The 12,134-nt window shown below is 49.0% G+C and overlaps 2 non-coding genes across 2 annotated transcripts; one reads left to right on the forward strand and one right to left on the reverse strand.

The window, feature by feature from the left end:
• Positions 1–324: 324 nt before the first annotated feature.
• On the reverse strand, positions 325–396 carry TRNAE-UUC. Its single transcript has one exon. It is a non-coding gene; the product is annotated as a tRNA-Glu (tRNA).
• A 6,298-nt stretch (positions 397–6,694) lies between these two features.
• TRNAV-CAC lies at positions 6,695–6,767 on the forward strand. The gene has a single exon. It is a non-coding gene; the product is annotated as a tRNA-Val (tRNA).
• The last annotated feature ends 5,367 nt before the right edge of the window (positions 6,768–12,134 follow it).

The following is a 12,134-nucleotide window of genomic DNA, read 5'->3' on the forward strand; positions in this document are numbered from 1 at the left end:
AATTACATCCATTACTAAAACCGTACCTATGCCAATCAAACCGTAATAGATGTGAGTCTATTTGATATAACTCGTTTCATGTAGAAATTTTCTTAGATGGAAAAAAACAAATCCATAATTCCCAACAGAGTGAGGCAGAGGCGAGTTTGGCTAGGCTTAGAGAAAGTTTTCATTCTTCACATACACCCCGTGTACCCCATTCCCGTGATATTGACACACCTCGGGACAGGATGGCATGTGAGGTGCGCGCACGTGAGCCTTGGTCAAAACCGAGTTGTTGGCCGCAACAGCAGAATGTCGGTGGTGATCAGAAAGAAAACAGGCTTCCCTGACCGGGAATCGAACCCGGGCCGCGGCGGTGAAAGCGCCGAATCCTAGCCACTAGACCACCAGGGAGCGGTGCTCAGCAAACGAAAGTAGCGCCTTCTGGAAAAGGAGCTTAGGACTGATTCTGTCTCTTGGAATTCGGGGGGGATGTCCGGGAAATGTCCTTGAAATTTTAAACAACCTTTAAATGTGGGTTTCGTAACAGAGTCCATTGGATCTAGGGCGCCTGCGTATGAGCAGAGACGACACCGGCAACATTCGTGTCCACCTTCCTCGTGGCGCATTTGTACCTAGCATTTGCTACCTTTGGTGAACACAGAATTCGGGATGGACCCACTGCCGCAATGGGAGTTCAGAGACTTAAGGCGAGTGCACAGTAAGCACGTTGTCATGGTGACAGAATAAACTGACCTGCCAGCCCCGAGGCCACGCTTTCCATTCCAAGCAGAATTTGCTTCAAATCCAAAAAGAAGGTGATGGCGTTCTAAGCAAAAAGACCAAAGACCAAATAATCCTACCATATCCTTTCTTCCCTTACTTCCTGTATTAGCCAACTGTTTAGGGGGGAAAGGATGACACAGAAGGAAAGGTGAAGACAGCACAAGCCAGAGTTCCTTTTCCTTCCAGTCCTTCCTTCCTTATCAGCAAGCTGAAGGCAGAAAATGGCGGTAGGATGGGCATATTCAGGAGTAAAATAAAAACAGTTGAGTTAAGTCTGTGCAACATGTTCTGGGAATGCGGGGAGAGGGGACCCCTCTTATACTGCTGGTGGGAATGCCACCTGGGGCAGCCACTCTGGGAAACAGTATGGAGGTTCCTCAAAAAGTTAAAAATAGAACTACCCTACGACCCAGCCATTGCACTACTAGGTATTTACCCAAGGGATACAAAAATACAGATTCGAATGGGCACATGCACCCCCATGTTAATAGCACTATCAACAACTGTGGAAATTATGGAAATTTCCAAATTATGGAAAGAGCCCAAATGTCCATCAACAGATGAATGGATAAAAAAGATGTGAGATATATATATATATATATATATATATATATATATATATATGTGTGTGTGTGTGTGTGTGTGTGTGTGTGTGTGTGTATAAACAATGGATTATTAGTCATCAAAAAAATGAAATCTTGCCATTTGCAAGGATGTGGATGGAGCTAGAATGTATTATGCTAAGTGAAATAAGTTAGAGAAAGACAAATACCGTAGGTTTTCACTCATATGTGGAATTTAAGAAACAAAACGGATGAACATAAGGGACGAGAGGGGGAAAAAAGAGAGGAAGGCAAACCATAAGAGACTCTTAAATACGGAGAACAAACTGAGGGTTGCTGAAGGGAAGGTGGGGGGGGATGAGCTAATTGGGTGATGGGTACTAAGGAGGGCCTTGTGATGAGCACTGCGTATTGTACGTAAGTGATGCATCACTAAATTCTACTTCTGAAACCAATATTGCACCATATATTAACTAACTAGAATTGAAATATTTTTTTTTAATTCATGTGCATGATTCTGGTGATTCTGCCTATGAGTTAAATGCTTTGGTATTTGCACTGCCAACTAAAACCAAATCCGGACTTAGTTAAGGAAAGACTTCTCAAAAAAGACTACCACAATAGAGAGAATGCTCCAATCTCAGAAATCTGCAAATATCTCAAAATCAAACAGCAAAGGGTGTTTCTGTCATAGGGTGAGGTAAGCAGAGCTTAGCAGAAACTTTTAAGGGGAAGTTGAGGCAGCAAGGGAGAGTGAACAGAACATGATGATGCTACAAGTTTCCCAGGAAATGTGTTTCCCTTTGGTCACCCGATTGTCAGGATCAGCTAGTAAATGGGACATGTTCTGCATAGGGGTGCCTGCTCAATCTTGGGGACACATCAAAGTCCAAGGACCTACGGGGAGGAGAGAAGCTTGACTACAGGAGCTCAAGATAAAGCAGAAGAGGGGCGCCTGGGTAGCTCAGTCGGTTAAGTGTCAAACTTCAGTTTAGGCCATGATCTCCTGGTGTGTGAGTTCGGGTCCCGCGTTGGGCTCTGTGCTGACAGCTCAGAGCCTGGAGCCCACTTTGGATTCTGTCTCCTCCAACTCTCTCTGCCCCTCCCATGCTCATGCCCTGTCTCTCAATAATAAATAAATGTTAAAAAAATTTTAAGAAAAAAACAGATAAAGTAGAGGATAAGAAATGGGCCTTGTACAATATAAAGATGACATGTCACATTTGTGCGAATCATTTTAATTTTTCTTCACACAGAACGACATTAAATAGCAAGTAAAAACGACACCACGACAAGTTGGGAGGGAGGCCATGGAACAAAGGGAAAAACTTTATATTTCACTACCTTTCACAGCCCTTTTCCTGCCGCTTTCTGCACAAGGCCTAAGAGCTCAGGAAGCCCAGGCTACAACTCCCAGCCAGGCGTCAGGCTGGACCCTGGACCCGGTTGATCGCTCTTTTTGCTTCCCCTGTAGGATAGACGCCAACAGAGGGCTCCTTGCGATCGCCTACTGCCCTCTCCGCCAGCAGGAGCCAGGCAGGCAGGCCTCTGGCCTGAGCCCGCGGTTGGATTTTGCTGACCCACCGCTTCTGCAAGGCCAAGCCTCTGCTCTGCCCACTCCCACACGTGGGCCCCACACCCCCCAGGCCACCTCTTCGTCCCCAGTGGGAAGAGAGGCCGTCTATGACCACCTTCCACCACCTTATGGACTTGGGAGGGGGTAGGGTGGAAAGCCCACAGTGTTTCGGGCATTTCCACCTTGTGTGACTCCTATGCTGGTCTCTCACTCTCTCCGGCCGCCGGCAGGGGACTGAATGCTGGTGGTCACCAGGGAGCTATGGCACAAGAGCAAACAAAGCCCTGTAGGTAGTTGGGCCCAGAGCAGAAGGAAGATATAGAGAACCGATTTGATGAAAAGTGCCATTTCCTTCCTCATTAGTATAGTGGTGATTTATTCCCATCCGTCATAGAAGAATAGGACTTAATTCACCGTTCATTTAACCAATCTGTTACCACCTCACTTTGGCTTATTCATCTTATTTCCTGGCTCACAAGTAAAATCAAGCAGTGAGTTACCATAGAGAAATACATTCCTATTTTGCAAGAAATCCAAAGGGATGAAGTGTGACTTTCCTGACTTCGCAAGTCCAGGAAGTGCATTACATGACTCTGGGCTTCCCTATACGACACCCTGAGCGCCTGGCGACGGCCACCAGTGGAAAGACCAAAAATGTAAAATTACTGGGCTGCCTAGAACTGTAATTGTAACTATTTTTAGGACTTCAAAGTGAGAGAAGGTTTTATCATTAACAATGCTGTGCGTCTATTGACACAACCTTTCTAGATTTAGCAGATTCTGAAATACCGTGCACGTGTCAGCGTGAAAGTTTAATCACAAATCAATGATTCTCCATGGGGCGGGGGCGCATTTTGGAACTACTTGAAGGACATCTTCAATCTTCACAGCCTCCCTGCCCCTCAGGTGTCGATGGACCTAGCGGCCGGATGTTGGATGCTGTGCTTTGTTTCTTTTGAGAATTACAGTTAGGGAGACTAGGAGCTCACTGCCATTCTTCATTTACACTTTTGAGTCAATGATCAGCATTTTTACTTTAAAATTTTTTAATGTTTTATTTTATTTTTTGAGAGAGAGAGAGAGAGAGAGAGAGAGAGAGAGAGAGAGAGAGAGATCGAGCAGAGGAGGGGGGCAGAGTGAGAGGGGGAGAGAGAGAATCCCAAGCTTGTGTCAGACACTTAGCCAACTAAGCCACCCAGGGCGACCCTAAAAGTTTTTGTACTGTTTATTTACTTATTTTGAGAGAGCGTGCGTGTGAGCGCAAGCAAGGGTGGGACAGAGCTAGAGGGAGAGGGAAAGAATCCCAAGCCGGCTCTGTGCTGCCAGCACGGAACCCAATGCGGGGCTTGAACCCACAAACCACAAGATCATGACCTGAGCTGAGACCAAGGGTTGGGCGTTTAAGCAACTGAGCCACCCAGGCGCCCCTACCTTTAAAATATATTTCAGGGGCACCTGGGTGGCTCAGTCGGTTAAGCGTCCGACTTCAGCTCAGGTCATATTCTCACGGTCCATGAGTTTGAGCCCCGCGTCGGGCTCTGTGCTGACAGCTCAGAGCCTGGAGCCTGCCTCAGATCCTGTGTCTGTGTCTCCCTCTCTCTGACCCTCCCTCGTTCATGCTCTGTCTCTCTCTGTCTCAAAAATAAATAAACATTAAAAAAATTAAAAAAAAAAGATCTATTTCAGAAGGAAGTAATGAAACTAGCTTACAGAAGAGGTTGCCGAGAAGCTGTTATCATCAGGCTGAGGGCTGGTGGATGGGAATTCCCTCCCCCGCCCTGGCACCCCCCTCCCTCAGTCCAAGGGAAGGGTCCCTTCAAGCCAGCACAGGGTCCAGCCTAATTCTCGACCTGGGTCTCGACTCTGGGTAAAAGAAAGAGTGGCTTTCAGCTGGAGTGGGGCTTTGGGAGACATGAAGCGAAGTGCTGGGCTCCCGAAGGTGGTGGTGATGATTTCCGCGTCTGGCTTTTGCAATCACCCGAGTCTGTCCTGCTACCAAGCTCTGGATCACAGTGCTGGGCCCCGGGCGGTGGCGAGGGCCGGTGCTGGGCCCAGCAGGGCCGAGCGTGAAGTGCAGCCTTCCCTCTCTGCGGCGAGCGCCTGAACAAGACAAGACCTACCTGGGAAGCCCTGCCCGTGACCGCACGTGGCACCGCTGGCGGCCACCTTCAGCTTTGAACTCAGGTTGGCGGGTGCGATCCTGTCCCTGGACAACCTTTTCTGAGGTGAGCATCCTGTAACCTCATCCTGAGTTGACCTGCCCCCTACGTTTCAACCTGCCTTCGTTCGTTCTCCAACTTTCTGAGTCTTGGTTTTGGTCTCTGCCGAGGGCCCCAACTCCTTCCTGGCCCCGAGTGAAAGAGAGAGAAGGTGCTAGCATCTGTCTGACTTAATAGTCAGTGTTATAAAATAATGAGGCCCCGCCCAAATGCGTAGGCAATGTGATACTGTGACATAACGAGAAATGTATACTTTGGTCTTCATCCCAGGCTCCGGGCCAGAGCTCCTGAAACTCTTGTAATTTCCTAAGAAAGAAAAGTGCTAGGAAAACAAACAAAAAAACCTGCTTCGGATTCTGTGTCTCCCTCTTTCTCTCTGCCTCTCCCCTGCTTGTTCACTCTCTGTCTCTCTGTCTCTGTCTCTCTCTCAAAAATAAACAAACATTAAAAAAAAATTCTTTTTAAAGGTGCTAGGAGCATCTTTTGTTCTAACATTTGCTCTTTGACCTGGTTCCTGTCACAGAGCTCCTAAATCCCTTGGAATTTCCTGGAGAGGCATGTGTCATGTTTTAAGGGGGTGATTCTTGGTGGGCTCCTGGATAGTCTCAGGATGGGGGTCCAGTCACCAGAAAAACCATTATGATTAAAAGTTTGGACATTTCAGTGACACCCCCCCCCCCCACCACCACCACTCTGGAGAGAGGCTGGAGACTGAGTTAATAATGGGTCATGCCTCCTTGATGAAGTCTGCAAAAGATCCCTTAGGTAGGGGGTTGAGGGAGGGCCCGGAAAGGGCAACAAAGCCCGTATCTATGCCCCTTCTCCCGCACCCCGCCCTATGCATCTCTTCTGTCAGCCTATTCCTGAGTTGCATCCTTTTATAATAAAGGGACACTCTGGTAAGTAACCTGTTTTCCTTAGTTCAGTGAGTCATTCTAGCACATTGTCAAATCCCAGAAGGAGGTGGTGGGAACCTCCGGTTTATAGCTGGTTGGTCAGAAGCACAGGTGACAGCGTGCCCTTGTGATATGTACCTGAAGGGGGGCAAGGGGTGTCAGGTGGGACCGAGCCCTTAACCTGGGGGATATGACTCTGTCTCTGCGATCATCGTGTCAGAATTGAGCTGCTGTCCCAGGCTGGGCGTGGGGAGGCCTCCCACCCAGGTGGGGAGCGGACAGGAAGTGTTTGAGCAGAAATGAGACTCACAGGAGGAAAGACGTAGGAAAGAGAAAACGGAGTTTTCCTGCCTAAGTGCCTTCTAAGTTGCGTGCTGGGCGAACATCAAGTGTATTTGTATTGTTTCGAATAGCAGCTGGCTTTCCTTACCCTGGCCAAGTCCGTCACCTGTCCCTTTCCACCTGTAGTTACCGCACGTCGCCAGCGTGGCCAGCATCTGCGGGGCCCTGGCCCGCAGACTGCGACTCTCCACCCCGGCGACACCTGCCGGGGCCCGCTGGGCCGGGGGCTCCCCGGGGAGGCGCGCTCGGGTTCACCGCGGCCGGCCGGCCAGCCAGCTGCTCCCAGCCGCAGAGCTCCAAGGCGGATTTCCAGGCAGCCGCTGCCGGCCGGTTTCCGTAGTGTAGTGGTTATCACGTTCGCCTCACACGCGAAAGGTCCCCGGTTCGAAACCGGGCGGAAACAACCGTACTTTTTTTTTTTTTTTTTTTTTTTTATACAAACCCCCACCCCCGTCGGGAGTCCTGCGGCGGAATCCGCCGATCCCGCGGGGACACTACCGGCGCCCGGGAGCCGGAGGCGGGTGGGCAGGTGGCTCGGCCCCGCGCGGGTCAGCAGGCACCGCCGCAGCCCTTAGGCGCGCTCCGCTGCCGGGTCCTTTTACGGCCGGGAAAGGGAGAGCGTTCTTGGCTGCTCAGTGAGCGAAGCCCCTCGGTTCCTTTGCGGACCCCCGATGAGCAGGTTGTGCTCCGGACTCTGCTCGGTTCCGCCCCCTCCGGCCGGGGCCGCGGCGGTCGCACCTCCTGCGGACAATCTGCCAAAGCTGTGCGGGGACCCAGCCAGTGCTTGGCGACGGTCTGGCTCTCGGGTTGCCGGGATCCAGGAGCCGGGCCCCCAGCGCAACCTGCCTTCACTGGGCTCCCTCCCCCATGCCCGCTGCCCCCACCCCGCCGGTTCTCAGTCGACGACAGCGATCTCCTCCCTCCCTCTTCTCTGCCCCTCCCCACGGGGATCCTAAGGCCCTCGGTTCTCAACCAGGTGAAAACGAGACATTTTCTTCTCATTAAAGAGTTACGCTCGCAATCCAACCCCTCCCTCAGACACCTCACCAGAGAAGACAGAGGAGTAGCAAATGCTCACACGAAAAGGTGTTCGACGTGGTTAACCAGAGAAACGCAAATCAAAAACACGCTGGGATTTCACTAGGCGCTGTTATTAACGCCTGCTGTATCAGGCTGTCCAGGATGAAGAGGAATCGATACACTCATACATGTTGGTATGAATGTAAAAGTCCACTTTGCAGTTTCTTTGAAAGTTAAACTGCTAAAATACGACTGAGCCATTCCAATCCTCGGTATTTACCAAGCAAAAAGAAAATAAATGCCCATACGAAGGCTTGTCTACAAATGTTCATAGCAGCTTTATCTGTAATCGCCAGAAACTGGAAACAACCCAAATGCCCATGAGCAGATGAAGGTAAATTGTGGTATCCCCACGCAAAAGAATACTCCTCAACCCCTCCGCAAAAAGGAATGAACTAGTGATACAACATGGACTTCAAAATAATTATGCCGAGTGAAAGCCCAACCAAAAAAGAGGGTTATAGGAGTCCATTTGTGTAAAATTCTAGAAAATGAAAACTATAATGACAGAAGCAGATCAGAGGTTGCTTGGGAAATGGGAGGATAGCAGGTGATAAGGATTAAAAGGGGGCCCAGAGGTGCCTAGGTGGCTCAGTCGATTAAGTTTCGGACTCTTGATTTCAGCTCAGGTCATGATCTCGCGGTTCATGGGTTCAGCCCTGCACCAGGCTCTGCACTGTTTGGAATTCTCTCCCTCCCTCTCTCTGCCCCTACTTCTCTCTCTCTCTCAAATGTATTTTGTGTATTTTTATTACTTTTTTAATGTGTATTTCTTTCCATTTTATTTTTAGATTTATTTATTTATTTTGAGAGAGGGAGAGGGAGCACATGAGCAGAGGAGGGGCAGAGAGAGGGGGAGAGAGAGAATCCCAAGCAGGCTCTGTACTGTCAGCACAGAGCCCGATGTGAGATCATGACCTGAGCTGAAATCAAGAGTCCAAAGCTTAACTGATTGAGCCACCCATGAGCTCCAAAATAAATAAACTTTAAATACATAAATAAAAAGGGGCCCGCAGAAGTTTGAAGGGGGTGATAAATATGCTCATTGTCTTAACCGTAGCAGATCTATATTGTGACTTTCATTGGCCATAGGCACCTGGACGTTTGTAGGCCACTTCCTTCATAAAAACTATTTTTTAAATATTAAAAACCTTTTGGGGTGCCTGGGTGGCTCAGTGGGTTGAGCATCTGACTTGATTTCGGCTCAGGTCCTGAGCTCCGTGCTGAGTATGGAGCCTGCTTAAGATACTCTCTCTGTCTCTCTGTTTCTCTCTCTCTCTCTCTCTGCCTCTTTCACCTGCTCATGCGGTCTCATTCTCTCTCTCTAAAATAAACAAAACAAAAACAAGGGGCACCTGGGTGGCTCAGTTGGTTGAGCATCCAACTTCAGCTCAGGTCATGATCTCACGGTTCCTGAGTTCCAGCCCCGCGTCAGGCTTTGTGCTGACAGCTCGGAGCCTGGAGCCTGCTTCGGATTCTGTGTCTCCCCCTCTCTCTGTCCCTCCAATGCTCATTCTCTCTCTCTCTCTCTCTCTCTCTCTCTCTCTCTCTCAATAATAAATAAACTTTAAAAAAAAGTTTGTATGAAACAAAAGTATATATTCACAACATTAATTAGTTCTTGGGCGGACCTCAGGTACAGTGTTAATCTCAATTCATTGTCCTCTGTCCACATGGATGGGTACAAAACTCTTTATTTTTGTCTTAATCTTCTTTCCTTTATCCCTATTCCTTACTCCCACCCCCTCTAATGTGTTTGATATCTTGGATTTGTATGTATCCTTGTAAAGTGTGCAGTTGATACGTGTGTAACACTCAGCACTGTAACTTTAGGGTCTACCCACGTGGTTGTACGCACATTTAGTCCTTTGTTTCTAACTACTGTAAATAATTTTATAGTGAGCACTCACCCATTTTACTTCTCCTTCCCCCATGATGGATACCAGGCTGTCACGTACTCCTTGCCAGGACAAACAATGGCATCATACATTCTTTATTAAATAAATATGTATAGAGTGCCTAAGTGCCAGGTACTGTTCTAACCCCTGGGGATTCGGTAATGACAACGAGAGACAAAAACAAATCCCTGCCTGCATGGAGTTTACGGTCCAGTGGGTGAGACAGACAATGACAAGATCAAATATATAGTATGCTCAGTGATAACAAATACTAAGAGGAAATAAAGAGGGCAGCAGAATAGGAAGTGTCAGCGATATGCGTGTGTGTGTGGGGGGGAGCATGGGAAGTTTTAGACAGCACGGCCAAGGAAGGGGTCCTGAGAATGTGACCTTTGAGTTAAAACCTACAAGAAGTGAGGAAACTAGCCCTGTAGCTATCTGGGTGCCCAGCTTCCAGCAAGCGCAGCAGCAAGTGCAAAGGTCCTGTGGCAGGCGCTACTGTATTCCGGAGATAGCAAAAAGACCCCTGTGACTGGATCAGCGTGAGCTAGGGGGCAGTAGAATTCCCTGTGAGACATATTAAGAAATTTGGCTTTTGCTTTGCAAGCTTGGGAAATGCGTGTCCCTGCAACGCACAATAGGGCAGAGAATGGATATACGGCCATTGCGGCTGTACATGGCGAAACAGCCGCCAAACAGCAGCACGGAAGGAATAACTACAGCTCCCTCAGTGGCCCTGCTTTCTTCTCTATCCTGAGCCCAAAGTGGTCGACTGCTCTTCTTCACCCTTGTTCCAGACCAACTAACCTAGCACTCCTAGGCTACCCATTCCGCTAGCTGCTTTCTGAGTAGACGCCAGAAACCTGGGCCCAGTCGGGGAGAAGGGCAAATTCCTCAGCGCTTTGTGCACCTTGAAATGAGTCCCTCCCTGTTGGTCAGAATATTTCAGGGCTTTATGGAGAGCACAAAGAATGAGTAGGGGGATAGGCCTGTGCTACCCAGACTGGTCAGCATCTTCCGAAGTCTGATGATCCTTGGTGGAATGCAGAAGGGAAATTTGGGGGGCAGGGACACAGACCTTCTTTGCGGGAGCAAACAAGTCCCCTCTCTGCCGTCAGGCAGAACCCAGGCTGCTGTCGCCCCAGGTTCGAGGAAAAGTGTGATGAGCCTTCTGTGGAGTTTCAGGATAGAATCTGAGAGGCTTGCTTAGAAATAAGAAAATGGCTGGGTCGCGTGTGTTTTGGGCCTGAAAAGGGTAGTCTGCAGGTCAGCATAGACAGTTGTTAGCTCTGACAGGACACCCGGGGGCCAGCAATAAAGAAGTCGTGGCCAGCTGTGGGAAGGTCGGAGGCCTGTCCGGGAAACACTCCCCAGGAAGCCGGATCAAACCAGACAGGCCCAAGATGGCGGATGCCAAGACAGGAAACCCCTGACCAGATTACGAAGCGAAAGTGCAAAACCCTGTTTCCCACCTCAGGCAACAAATATTCCATTCCCTAGTTAACAACAGTCAAAAAAAGATAATGAAACAACTGACGTGGGGAACAAAGGCAGAAAGAAATGCAGATAAATTAAATTTCCTTATAAAGGCTGGCAAAGTAGGTCATTCCTCCAGGAACTCCAAACTGTCTTAACGTTAATGTTTTGCTAGAGGGGAAAACCACCTTAGCTGGACCCTCGCTGGGCCTCTTTAGCATATGAAAGTCCTTTTGGAAACTTCCCTGGCCTTTCCCTCCTCCAACCCCCAAGGATAGAATCAACTGCTCCTTGCAATCCCAGGGCAACTCTTTCTGCCTACAGGTCCTGGTCCTGTGCTTTAATAAACCACTTTTTTTGCACTGAAGACATCTCAAGAATTCCTTCTTGGCCATTGACTCCAAACCCCAACGTCTTCCACATCACAACCACCGAAGGCACGCAGCTCTCTCTCTCTTGAGCTTGGCCTCTCTCCTATCTCAAGAGCATACTTTTCGCTTTAATCAACTTTCCAGCTTGTGTCACCCATCCGCCGTGCTGCGTGCATGTCCTTGACTTCATTTTCATGATGAACCAAGAACCTTCTGTCGTTGCCTAAATGGGGTGTCTGTCCGGTTGGATGGGGGCCCCCAAATGTGGGGTCATGATGGGCCGAAGCTGGTGGCATGAGAGGTGAAAGATTTCACCTGAGGCAGAACAAAGGAGATTTTTATTGAATCCACCACAGGGGAGTGGTGGGCAGGACAGCGGAGGAGACTCTGTCTGCAAAGGGAGTAAGCAGGGAAAGCGAGGGGCACCTGGGTGGCTCAGTCGGGTTGAGCATCTGACTCTTTTTTTTTTTTTAATTTTTAAAAAACATTTATTTTTTGAGAGACATAGTATGAGTGGTAGAGGGGCAGAAAGAGAGGGAGACACAGAATCCGAGGCAGGCTCCAGGCTCTGAGCTGTCAGCACAGAGCCCAACGTGGGGTTCAAACTCACGAACGCAAGATCATGACCTGAGCCGACTTTGGATGCTTAACCGACTGAGCCACTCAGACGCCCCAAGCATCTGACCCTTGATTTCGGCTCAGGTCATGATCCCAGGGTTGTTGGATCAAGCCCGTGTCGGAGCTTGCTTAGGATCTCTCCCTCTGCCCCTGCCCTGCTCATGTGCACATGCTCTCTCTCTCTCTCTCTCTCTCTCTCTCAAAACAGTTATTTTTAACATTTTTTTTTACATTTATTTATTTTTTGAGAGACATAGAGAGAAAGAGCACAAGTTGGGGAGGAGCAGAGAGAGAAGGAGACACAGAATCCGAAGCAGGCTCCAGGCT

This window comes from Lynx canadensis, chromosome F1 (assembly GCF_007474595.2).
Source record: "Lynx canadensis isolate LIC74 chromosome F1, mLynCan4.pri.v2, whole genome shotgun sequence".
Taxonomy (NCBI): domain Eukaryota; kingdom Metazoa; phylum Chordata; class Mammalia; order Carnivora; family Felidae; genus Lynx; species Lynx canadensis.